The sequence below is a fragment of the Dermochelys coriacea genome, chromosome 6, assembly GCF_009764565.3.
Source record: "Dermochelys coriacea isolate rDerCor1 chromosome 6, rDerCor1.pri.v4, whole genome shotgun sequence".
Classification (NCBI taxonomy): domain Eukaryota; kingdom Metazoa; phylum Chordata; order Testudines; family Dermochelyidae; genus Dermochelys; species Dermochelys coriacea.
This window is the reverse complement of record NC_050073.1, coordinates 99,823,701-99,836,394: the sequence shown is the minus strand read 5'-3', so window position 1 is coordinate 99,836,394 and position 12,694 is coordinate 99,823,701. Positions and strand designations below refer to the sequence as shown.

The 12,694-nt window shown below is 40.7% G+C and overlaps 1 long non-coding RNA gene across 1 annotated transcript; it reads right to left on the bottom strand.

Moving 5' to 3' along the window:
- Nucleotides 1-1,676: 1,676 nt before the first annotated feature.
- LOC122460869 lies at nt 1,677-7,857 on the bottom strand. Its single transcript, XR_006282452.1, has 3 exons — nt 7,439-7,857; nt 6,371-6,506; nt 1,677-5,779 (listed from the first exon to the last, which is right to left on the bottom strand). It is a non-coding gene; the product is annotated as an uncharacterized LOC122460869 (long non-coding RNA).
- Nucleotides 7,858-12,694: the final 4,837 nt, after the last annotated feature.

Here is a 12,694-nt window from a genome sequence, read left to right as displayed (position 1 = left end):
CCCACCCATCTCTGCAGTTGGCAGGTGAGTCCCAGAGGGAGGGAGGAGCGAGTGAGTGGGGGGAGTGAGTGATTGGAGGTGGGAGGGGGCTGTAGTAGAGTCCAGTTTTAAGAAATTGGAAAGTTGGCAACTCTATGCGGCTGTACATATAGAAAGATGCACTGCAGATCTGATAGAAGCAGGCCACTTCAGGCAACTTTCCTCTGCAGAGTGAGTTTCCTGCCTGTTATAACAGTGAATTACTATGAAGAGGGCCCTATCAAATTCATGGCCATGAAAAACGTGTCACGGACTGTGAAATCTGGTCTTTTCTGTGCCTTTACCCTCTACTATACAGATTTCACCAGGGAGACCATGTGTTCTCAAATTGGGGTCCTGACCCAAAATAAAGTTGTGGGGGGTTGCAAGATTTTAGGAGGGTCACGGTATTGCCACCCATACTTCTGCACGGCCTTCAGAGCAGGGCAGCCAGAGAGCGGCAGCTGTTAGCCGGGTGCCCAGATTTAAAGGCAGCACTGCCACCAGCAGCAGTGCAGAAGTAAGGGTAGCAGTACCACAACCCCCCTACAATAACCTTGCACCCCCACCCCACACACAACTCCTTTTGGGTTGGGACCCCTACAATTACAATACTGTGAAACTGCAGATTTAAATAGTAAATTTCATGATTACAGCTATTTTAAAAATCCTATGACCATGAAATTGACCAAAATGGACATGAATTTGGTATGGCCCTAACTATGAACTCCAGAGCACAGAGGAGCACATGGGGCAGAGAAAAACAGATTCTGGGTGTTTCCTTTAAATATATATAGTGTCCACATACTATAGTGATGGGGCATTATAGAAATCTAGACAGATAGGTGAAGCAGGAGGAGGTGGAAAAAACGTGTTCTCGTCTAATATAACATTTATTTCCTCACAGAGTGCAGGAAAATTACAGATATTTCTACATGATTGTACAAGGTTTTACACCCATCAGCCTGTGATTCATGTATATGGAAGATAGTGTCTAGGCTTGCACAAAAATTATGGGTAGCAAAAACTATCTATATCTCAACTAAATCCTGTACAGATCACATGTTCTTTGATGAAACTAGGTTGGACTAGTTTATTAATGTCATTATAGAGAACAAGTCACTCAGATGTTTTAAGCTGTGCTCTAATATCAGCAGGCAGCAGCTGCAGGAACAATGTGAGCTCTGGGGATTTATTTTTCATCTGTTGCCACTGAAAAGAGGTCATTATTTTCCAGTAAGTTCCCCATGACTTTGTCTAATAGGCTGCACAGAACTCCTATGGGAACTTTTTAAAAAACAGTTAATGGTTTATTTTCACATCCCTTTTACTGCTTTGTGAAAACTAAAAACTAACAGGAAAAGCTTTAGTACTAGAAAGTTCATAAGTAATTAGTACAAGACATATTTTTAACAAAAAATGAATGGAGAAGCAAAGACATTTGGATCAATATATTAAAAATGCAAAAGAATAAGTGATACTTGCCTCAGATAATAAGTGAAATTTTGTGGATGTTAAGATGCAAAATACAATTAACAGAGCTGCAAAACCTGCCTCTATCAGAGAAATTTGTTACTGGCCAAGTTCAACTTTGCTGTCCCAAGAGACACATTTAATTATCATATTTTTCCATTCATTGGTATGTGTGGTCCCCCCCCCCCACCACATATATAGTTGCTTTAACATTATCTCTGTTATAACAGTGGAAACTTTGATTTCATTATAAGATGTAAGAAGTGGACTGGGTTTACAAAGCTACATTCTGTATTTATTTGACTGTTACAGTGGATACAATTTCTTGCTAATAAACTCTGAACAACCACATAAAATGCAGTTTTATTTATTTGATTTTAATCCACTGTGCTGGCAAGCATGCTCTAAGGAAGGCAATTCTTATGGAAAAATACAAAAGATCAAATCAAACCATTTTACCTTGACTTATATGGAAAATTCCATGAAGTGTTTTTAAAGTAAATGTCAACATGTAAATTTACATACATACAGTATTGCTAATTCTTGCAATTGTGTCACAAATCTTTGGTATTTTCCTCAAAGCTCCAGCTCCTGGAGACATGGGATTACAAGAGAATCTCAACTTTCATTAAAAAAAAAAAGTACACATTTCTAACCCCCATGGTTGAAGACCTCAGTGCACCATAAAGATTCAGGGAAAGGAGGCAAATAAAAGGATCTAATTAAAGAGAAAAATCTCATGATTTTTGTAGAGCTGACTTTTTTTTTTTTTTTTTTACTTGGGGTTTGCAATACTACATATGACAGTGGGATAGGCAATTCACCAGCAGGAAACCCCCTTGAATCTGGTCACAGTGGGTCTGGCTGTAGTTATTCATTTGGAGCTCACAGGCAGGACATTAGCTCCAGAGGCTCAGTGACATTCTATCCTCCAACCAGGTCACATAGGGCCTTGCTCCATGCAAGATGTACAAAGCAGTCCAGCCAAAGCCTAGTCATAGGCTCAGTCAAGATGTTACCTGGCCTCCCCCAAGTATATGTCTCAACATCTCTACTCCTCTGGTTTCAGGAGCCTTTTTTGCCCATCCAGATTTTCCCTTGTCAGGGTAGGCTCACAGCTCTCTGCACCCTTTAGGTGAAGGTAGGGAAACCCAGGCCCACCCTTTCCACCAGCTTCCAGGTCAGGGCTTTCTGGAAGGCAGCTAAAGTCAGCACCCAAAGGTGCTGTACTACTGCTTTCCTGAATTACTTTCTACCAGTCCCTTTCTCTCCACAGGCAAAGTAAGACATTATACAACACATATCAAAAGGAAATCACAGACCTGCTGAGTGTCAAGAATCCCTTTGCTCATTTGGACTGGTGGAGTCACATAGTCAGAGATCCCAAGCAGCTGCACACCCACACAGTACTCACTACAAAAAGCTAACAAAATACAAGTCTAGTATCCTCCACTGCTACTGAGCCAGTCTGTTCTCCTTTTAAGCTTCTCCTCCAACCCAGGCATGCTGTGCAGGTGTGGTGAGGAGGGGTCAGCTGGGCTCAGAGTAGCTCCTTAACCTCTTCCTTTGTGGTGCAACGTTTGTACACCCCATCACACGCAACAATGGTCAGATCCTGTTTGATTTTACTTGTCCCTAAATCCTAAATAAGCATTAATTTTCACTGCATGCCTATAAGGTAGATAAGTATTATCATTTACAACTGAGGAAAGACATCAACGTAGGGCTAAACTGAGCCATTAGCCTCAGGCCAGAAAAAGGGGCAACATGTGTTTGTGCTGACTCAGGAGGAGCTATGGGAAGGAATTGTTCCTTTGGGCTCATAGTCTCTGGGTTAATGTGACCATCAGCAAGATGAATGCCTGGGCATCAATAGGAGTGGAATCTGTTAGTGACCATAGAGAGTGAAATTCACTTCTGTGCAGAGGACCGGCATGTGTTTGTGCATCACTTAAGACTTCGAAATAGGACTTAAGTGGGTTAGATCTCATGTTGGCTCCCTGTGGAGAGTGAATTTCACCCAGGGAGAAATGTCAGTATCTGTGAGCTAAAAAAACCCAACAAGTATGATAAATGCTCTAAATTATTGAGTAATTTCTTTAGCCATCAAAAGAACAAAATGCTTAGTTTGTTGCCATGGTAGAGGGGTTCAGAGAAGTAAGTGACATCCCACATTGAGAATTAATACCATCCTGATTAACATAGTCTTGGACTATTAACAGATTTGCTTTATTAGTCCTAAGGAATACAGTACTAGTAACTATCATTTAAACATGCCATGTTTGTGCAAATTTATGTTACCCACAAGATTTTCTCCCAAAGCCTGAATTTCATTTTTTTTTTGCTATGCCTCTCTTTACTCAAAATTGGCCAAACCAGCTATTTATAGATCAAAAGCAGACATGCATTTTATGAGTTGAAAGGGAAAGTGTTTAAAAAATCACCCTCCTCACTCTTGCTTTGGCCCCTTTGTACCTGGTAAAAGCACCACCCTGGTGTAAAGAACCACTAAAAGCTTAGTTCTGAGCTGGCACAGGAACTGTGGCAGACAGCCATAATGCTGCCTTCTGAGGACTCCCTAGCAACTCCTGGCATAGGGGTATCCCAGAGCTGGGGCTAAGGAAGGGGACACACTGTGTACAGTTCTTCAGCGATTCCAGGTGGCACTACAGCACCTATGGTATTCCAAGGAGGTTGCTGTAACTTAGACAGGCACCACAGCTGACTAAAGTTTGTCAGGAGCCCCACCAGTCCCTAGAGCAGCCTAGGATTGGGAGGGCACAAAGGTCGTTTAAAGCCACCATTCCCCCCAGCACTGGGCTATGAGATCTGTGCTGTGCCCTTTAGAGACACAGAACAGAATCTTATCCCTGAGTTCTAATCCCAGCTCTACCCCTAAATTGTTGTGTCACCTCGGGCAAGTCTCTTTGCTGCAGCTTCCGCATCTGTGATGTGGGTTACAGGACAATGCTATTCATCTATCTTTGTAAAGGACTTTGAGCTCCTCTCGTGGTGACAAGTGCTGTATCAGAGCTAAGGAATACTATTAATGAACCGTGAAACCCAATTCCCATTGCAGAAAGAGAAAAACATGTAAAGATGGGCTGAAAATTTGAATGTTCTTTTATTTCTGAAAAATGCTTATATTTTAAACAATCCTCCTGATAACTGCTCTGATTTCTGGGAAGCTTTTCTACTGAAAGATAAATATCCCTATGTTCTTATTTCTCCAAATGTTATACAATTTTTTTACCAGACTTTCATCTAGTGCCATTCCAAATGCTTCAATGAGCTGTTGACATACTTTATTTACTTTGTTATAAACAGGCAACCTCATTAGATATTATCATATCTTAGAAGGACAAATACAGTAACTAAAATATGTCATGTCTTGCTAAGTTATTTCTTGTATATTAAATGAGGTAGGAATAACCAAATTAGGCCCCTGATCCTGCAAGCATATATGCACACTGAGTAATTTTACACAGAAGAATAGTCCCATAGACTACTTAAGTTTGCAAAATCAGTGCTCCACAGTGTCTTCCTGCAGCTATTTTTCTGTTTTCATCTAATCAGTACTGGCATGGTTTGTTCTCTGGATATCAAGAATCTAGGCCCCAATCCAAAGCTCATTGAAATCTGTGGGAATCCTTCCATAAACATCAATGGACATTGAATCACGCTGATAGAATTACAGTGACAGGACTATATTTTTCTGCAAACAATAAAACAGCATCACTATTTATAAGCTATCAAGGAGCCCCCATTCTCTCCAATTCATAAATGTCTAAAAGCATTTAAAGTGGAGGAGAAGAACCAGACAGTTCAGCTTTTTAGAAAATCATATTTTAGAAGCACACTAAGAATTTATACTTTCACTTAACTGAGAAAGAAATTGCATTGAAATTCCTGTTTTCAGAAGCTGTGTTTTCATGTTACCCTGAGTTGTTTTACCCTTAATGGAGATGGACAACTAGCAAAATATGATTTGTATCAGGCATCATAGAGGGTGGACTCTATATTTTGGCAAACCAGAAATGTAATCATTAAGAGATCTGACTTGAACCAAGAATAATACCGTGTAAATATGACATATTGAACCATTATTATACTTATTTAAAATGAAGATTAGATTTTAAAATATTTGCAATACATCCATTATAAACATAAAACATGGAAAAATCCTTCACATACCATAAATCTAAACATAAAAGTTTAAAACAAATTGATGTTTCTGCCAACCGCAATTTTCAGGATACATTTATTCGAGTAGAAATGCACAGGTTTTCTATTGAAACAGAAGAGACATAAAAAGTTAAAGAGTTAAAGTCAACTTAAAAATCACCCTTCTCTGTCAATATTTATTCTTATTGTTAAAACTAACCCCTAATATGTGTAAAGCAGAAAAAGATTTTAAAAATAATGATTTCTCTGTATTTTTTCAGTTAGCTTAGCTTGAACTTTTGAAAGCACACTGGGCCAAACTCAGGCAGGGTCTGCTCACTGCAACTCCTGTTGAAGTCAATGTAGTTGAACCCACTTAGATCAGGCCACACTATGGCAATTTGTGTCAGTTTTACTGTTTTCCCTATATAGTCAGGCCTCCCTCCTGCAAATAGTTATGCATTTGCTTAACTTTTAACCTTAGCCCATTGGAGTCAATGGGACTGCTCAGAAAGTGTAAACTTGAGCACCTGCATGAGGCTTTGCAGGATGGGGACCTGAATTAGTAATTTTCCCTGCTTGTGGGAGTTTTTCACACAGTAACAAGGTGGTTGATGTAAAACCTGAAACTACGTTTAACTCATTTATTTTTTTAGTTGACTAGACTTCAGGTTGACACTCTCGCTTTAAAGATACTCCATAAAGGAATATTTACAGCAGATCTGAGGCTCCAGATCTTAAATAGGAAAGCACATCTTCTACTTCTTTTTATAGCTTGGAAGGTGGAACAGGAACCATCCAGCTGGTCCAAGGACAGCGAGGGAAAATGCTGATAAACCAATGACAGTCTCCTGAATCAAAGGAAAGAAGGTTAAATGAGGCTAGAAAAGTTGGAACGCTTCCAAAGGAAGCAGTCTGTTGCCGACCAAATGATATATTACTGAATTACTACCACTCTAATCCCAGTAATGTGATAGATTCTAAAGGAAAAACAAACAACAGAGGATTGTTATACAAATTTAAATGAGACTTACTAGCAGAAGTACTTCAAGTTATCCAAAAAACAAACTGTGATTTTAAATCTCAGACCACTACAAACGCAAAGAACTTTCGAAGTGTCCCCAGGGGTTAGCAGCTTTGCAGCTATTTCTATAGATACAGTGCATTTTCTATGTATTTTTTCTGCTTTCCATAAAATCTATACAGAAAGAATATCACTTTGGCTGAGAGCTACATTTGCACAGATGTTTACCTCAAAATGAGTCACACAAGACAGCCTTGTGCATCCATGAAACACGGTGGGACAAAACAGGGGATGCTACAATAGGGAGGAGTTGCTGGGTAAGGTGTTTATGGTGGGGGGATGTAATTTTGACTTATCGTCTAGTGTTGGGATAATTGGGAGCAGTTACTGAGTGATTTCTGTTGGGAAATGTAATCAAGACTCATATAAAAGGGCATTTCAGGCAACCAGACTTTTGCTATATATCTCTATGTTGGTGTGAGAGGAGGATTCCCTTTCCCACAGATGAGGAGCCAGTCCTTCCAGCCTGCAGGGAAAGAGGAAGCTTTGGGTGGAACTCTCTTTTCCCTAGAAAGAGAAGGGTGCTCTGGGGAAGAACTGGCCAGCCCTTCCACCCTGTGGGGAGAGGAGTGCCTGTGGGAAAACATTTTTTGGCCCCTTTATATGGAAGGTGTAAGAGGAGCCTCCTGGGGATGTACCGACCACCCCCGCAGCTGTGAGTGAGGATTGAAGTCAGGAGGATGAAGGAAAAGAACTCACCACTAGTCCTACGTTGTCCTCGGGTGGTTGGCTGTGGAGGAGGCGGCTGCCCCTGCTGACAGTCCTCCAGAAGAGATGGATGGAAAGGAGCCGGGATCCATGGTGCACTGGAGGAGCCAACATCCTTTCCAGGTGAGAGAGGAGGTCACAGCTGGGGAATCCTGACCAAGCAGCAAGTATTGCTGTGAGGAGCTGGATGGCTCTGTCCCCTCACCTACTGCCAGGAGCTTGGTGTTGGGTGCGGAGTTCTTCTCAAAGAAGTAAAGAGTCCTTGTGCTCAACAACCAAGTCCTTTTATTTTTAAGATGCATGCATGAAAGGCCAACAGAAACCAGAACCTACTGTGGAACTGCAGCCTCTGGCTCAGCATCTGCCGGAGTGCTTGTGTCTGCTCTCCAAAGCGAAGAAAGACCTTTGGATTACTGCAGCCACCTCCCACAAGTTTACTTAAGCTACTGAGCCCAGGGAACAGGAGGAGTGACTCCCTGCTGCTGAGAGAGACTGACAAAGGGGAAGGGAGCCTAAACTGTAATATCCCATCACCTCACAAATATCTGTCCCCCATCACTATTAGGCCCTTGAAATCACTCCCCCCAACAAACCATCACTCCCCAAAATTATATGTTCCCTGAAATTCCCATCTGTCCACAACTACCAATAGCCCATCATCTTCCCCCACAAAATTATCTGCTCAATGAACAACCAGCCCCCTCAAAATGTTTCTATCCTCCATTGCAGGCATTCAATATACTTCCTTCAGCACTCTCCCCCAAATATCATTGGGCTCAGTGGTGCAAAAGGGCTGTAAAGTGGCCTAACTGGGCAGTTAAAAGATTTCCGTAGTGGCTAGGAATGCCTAGGCCCCTCCAGCTCTAGGCTTGGCATAGGAAGTATGTCAGGAGCATGACTAAAGGAAAAGGGGCATGGCCAGAGATGCTGGGAGGAGATTATTCTAAATTGCTAAAGAAGCCTGAAGCAGACAGGTGTACATGGACACATGGGGTCCACACACTACCGTGTCCTTTACATTGTGTACTGGAACATCTTAGAGAGCAACCTTTTCTTGAGTTATTGTTATTATTCTCCAGAAGTGGGCAAGGAAAATTGCAAACATGTATGAAGATCAAAGAGATAACAATATAAATAGACAAGCACAGAGACAAAGGTTAGTGGGTAAGGGAACCACACAGAGGCAAAGTGACTAAGCAGAGCTCTCTGTCACATATTTTAACAATTCTGCTTTTTTTCTCTCAGTAATTTTACCTTCTTCCTGTGTTTGGGGAATCATAGAATATCAGGGTTGGAAGGGACCTCAGGAGGTCATCTAGTACAACCCCTGCTCAAAGCAGGACCAATCCCCAACTAAATCAAAGGGAGACGGACAGACAATGATTTCCCCTGCACACTTCTCTGGTGTCTGTCCAATATCGATATGCAATGAACTGGGGCGAGTAAAGAATTTGTCCAGTATCAAATTTGCCTGACAAAGGCATACAGTTTTTGCAACTCTGTTAGATGTACTTTGTCACCTTAACATTAAAAATGCCTCATTCATTATTTGAGGCAGGTATAATTGACTTGTTTGCATTTTAATAAGTTATTCCATATGTCTTTGATTCTCTGTTCAGTTTTGTTATAAATATAGCTTATTAATTACTTGTGCTCTTTCTAATGCATAGAGCTTTTGTGTTCCCTATTAGTCTTCATTTTGTTTGTATATAGAAGGGAATGTGGCCATAAGCCCTGGCTAGTTTACAAAGATCCCACAGGAGTTTTGCACGTGCTGTACTAGATAGTTGTAGGGAAGATGCTGGAAAATAATGACCTCTACTCAGGGCAGAGACTTGAGAAACTAATTCCCAGATCTCAGTGTTCCTTCATTTCTTGTCTTACATTCATTCTTGATATTACAGACTTTATATCATTTTACACCATTTTGCACAGATGTAAATGACTACACAGGATGCAGTGGTAATCCAAGCCATTGTGGCTGATTCTTACACACAATATGAGTAGAGAAAACGCCTCTTTCTTAGGCCCTGATTCAGCAAAATACTTAGACATGTATTTAACTTTTGGCCCTCTCCTTTGTCCTCATTTCCCACCATTTTGCCACTGAAGGGAAAGGGGGAAGAGAGAAAAAAAGAGAGGCGAGGAGGAACCAGAAACTGAAAACCCAAAACTTCTTGATTTCAAAAACTGAAATAATTTCCTTTTTTCCCACTAAATCAAATTCAATTTCCTTCTAAAGGAAAATTTTCTGCAAAAATGTTCATTTTTGAAAAAGTTTGTAGTTGTTACAGAAAAAAAATTGAACAAAATAAGTCCTCTATTTGTAGGCATTTTACTGAGCAGAAAAGCAGTCTGATCCATATGAGGAATCGGACGTAAAAGGTTTGGCAACTACTTACCAGAGAACTTATCAGAAAGTTTCTCATGCTTCTCCAAATTACACAAAACATTTTGACTTTCAGACATGAAATCCATGGAATGTTTAACTTTTTATGAATTCTGAAAAGTGTGTTTATGTCTAAGTTTCTCATATTCCTTAGCATGTTCTTCTGTGCCAGGAACTTCACACTTACGTGGTCCAGGGCCTTCAGAATTAACCTCTGCTGATTCAGTCTAAAGCTTGGGCTAACCGCTTGATTACAAACCTATCAGGACCCCCGGGTACATCCTTTGGTGGCTAACCTGAGATGCCACCTTTACTACCCCAGGCTACATTGCTATTTTTAGTGTGCTAGCTGGAGCCGAGCACATCTGTCTATTCAAACTGGGAAGCAAGCTCCCAGCTGCAGTGTTGACGTACTCTTAGGCTATGTCTACACTTATGGTTGCAATGTAGAATACCGACACTGCACATCCAGCTAGCATGGATATAAATAGCAGTGTAGAAGGTGAGGCACAGCTTAGGTGAGTAGAGTGCTGTGTCCTACACACCTGAACCCTAAGGTATGTACCCCAAATAGTCAGTGTGTGGAACATGTCTCCAGGGGACGTTGTAAAGGCCAAAAGTGTAATTGGGTCAAAAAAGAACTAGATAAGTTCATGGAGGATAGGTCCATCAAAGATGATCAGGGATGCAACCCCATGCTCTGGATGTCCCTAAGCCTGTGACTGTAGGATGTGGGGACTGGACGACAGGGGATGGATAACTCGCTAATTACCCTGTTCTGTTCATTCCCTCTGAAGTATCTGGCACTGGCCACTGTTTGAAGAATTGAAAAACATTTTGCTTTGGCTAGTTTCAGCAATACTTCTTTCATGGGTTGCAGGGAGGTTGCGTGAGGACGTTAGTACTCCACTGCATTCTTTGAGGTTGATGCAGATCATCAGCTCACCTGGCTTTCTCACTGCCACTGTACTGCTGATCCACTCTGTGATTTTTTTCGCTGCCTTTCTAATCCCACAAGGCTGGTTTTTCTTGTCTTTCTCTTTTTTTTTTGACAGGTTTCAGAGTAGCAGCCGTGTTAGTCTGTATTCGCAAAAAGAAAAGGAGTACTTGTGGCACCTTAGAGACTAACAAATTTATTAGAGCATAAGCTTTCGTGAGCTACAGCTCACTTCATCGAGCTCTGCTTCCAAAGTTGCTCACACTTTATATGGCTGAAATTATACTGGCTTCACCTTCAAGACCACCTCTAAGTGGAACACACCTGGCAGGTATTCAAGATCATGAAATAGATCCCTCTAGTTAGCCATGTTCTTTGCATAGAGGTCAACGATGTCCTATCACTGAATAAATTGCAGCAATTTGGCTGCTTCGTTTGGAGGTGTCCTACAGATGACATCTTCCATCTTCCATCTTCTAGTTCATTGTAACTAGTACAATTTCCTCACATTTTAGCTGCGAGGATGGGTTATGAACCCCTTGCATATTCTATATTATTTTATACAGGTTCTTATACCACCCTTATCACCATAGTATCTGATGGCCTCCCACTAGTGTCTCCTCTCCCAAGAGGAGATCTGTGTCTATAGTGCAGTATTTTATTTGGGCTGTGTTTTTATTTGGGGGGATTTTATTAAAATGTGCACACCGCTATATTTATTTTATGGATGGCATGGTCACAGAAATGCGCCTTACATTTGGAAGAGAAAGTCAGAAAATTTGAGATAGTCCTTTCAAGACCATCTTTCATTTCTGCGTCTAAATGTTTCACATAAAAATCATGATACACTGTCATTCTAACTTGACACTGTTATGAGGGACAGCTGGACTCCCATCTTGTCTCATTTTCCAATAATCGGTGCATTGTATTAGGTTGCATGAGGAACCACGAGCCACTTGACTAATTCTTTGGGAAGGTAACAATTAGTCCATGAGTTTTGTTTTTAGCTCTGTTCTGCATGTCTGCTGTTATATTTTCCCTCCTGATTAGGATTTGCTCAGTAGTGGGGTTGGTTATGTATCAAAAGGCTTAAGGAACCATTTTCTTTGGGGCATGATTTTATGCTCCGATTATTTTGATGTATAAAGGTCTTGGGCATCTATCAGTCAGAAGGTTAGGTACATCTTGATCTTATAATGCAGACTGCAATGGCAATACATACATTAATAACATGTTAAGAAAAATGAATTGCACAACTTTTCTAATGTAGTAATGGCAAATACCTACAAATCCATCAGAAATCATGCAAAATTGATATCTCTTTTTCTATTCTTTCCTCTTTCTGATCCATCTAGCTTTAGTAACTCCCCTCAGATATGTTCTTGAAGATTATCTTTGACTCTCCCTTTCCAGTTGTCTTTGCTTTTTTGCAGAAGGGGACAGTTGTGTAGAATTAGATTTAATTAGATTCGGAGACATCACTATCTTCCAAAAATATAAGTTCAAAATAGCTGCCTGGCTCATAGGATTAAAACAATGATTTCACAACCATTTAAAGCTGGAATAATTCCATTGAAATCAATGGAGTTTCACCAGAAGAAATCTGCTGGGATTTAGGCATCCAGTTTCAGAAATTTTGGCCACAGTACTTTTTGTTTGTTTGTTTTTTAAACTGTCCATATTTAGCCTACTGTAGTTTGAATGAAGACAAAGCAAAGCAGGCCAATTTCAAATTCTATGGCTTTTCCGTTGAGGTTTCGTCTTTAAGAAAATCTAAGGTCTGTTTCCCAGGGAGATCTCTGGTTATCTAGTCTTTGTTCAACTATTATTTTAAAATATGGTGCTAATTATTAAGCAATCAAATTGAAAACACCTAGAAGATAAAAAGGTGATAAGTAACAGTCAGCATGGATTTGTCAAG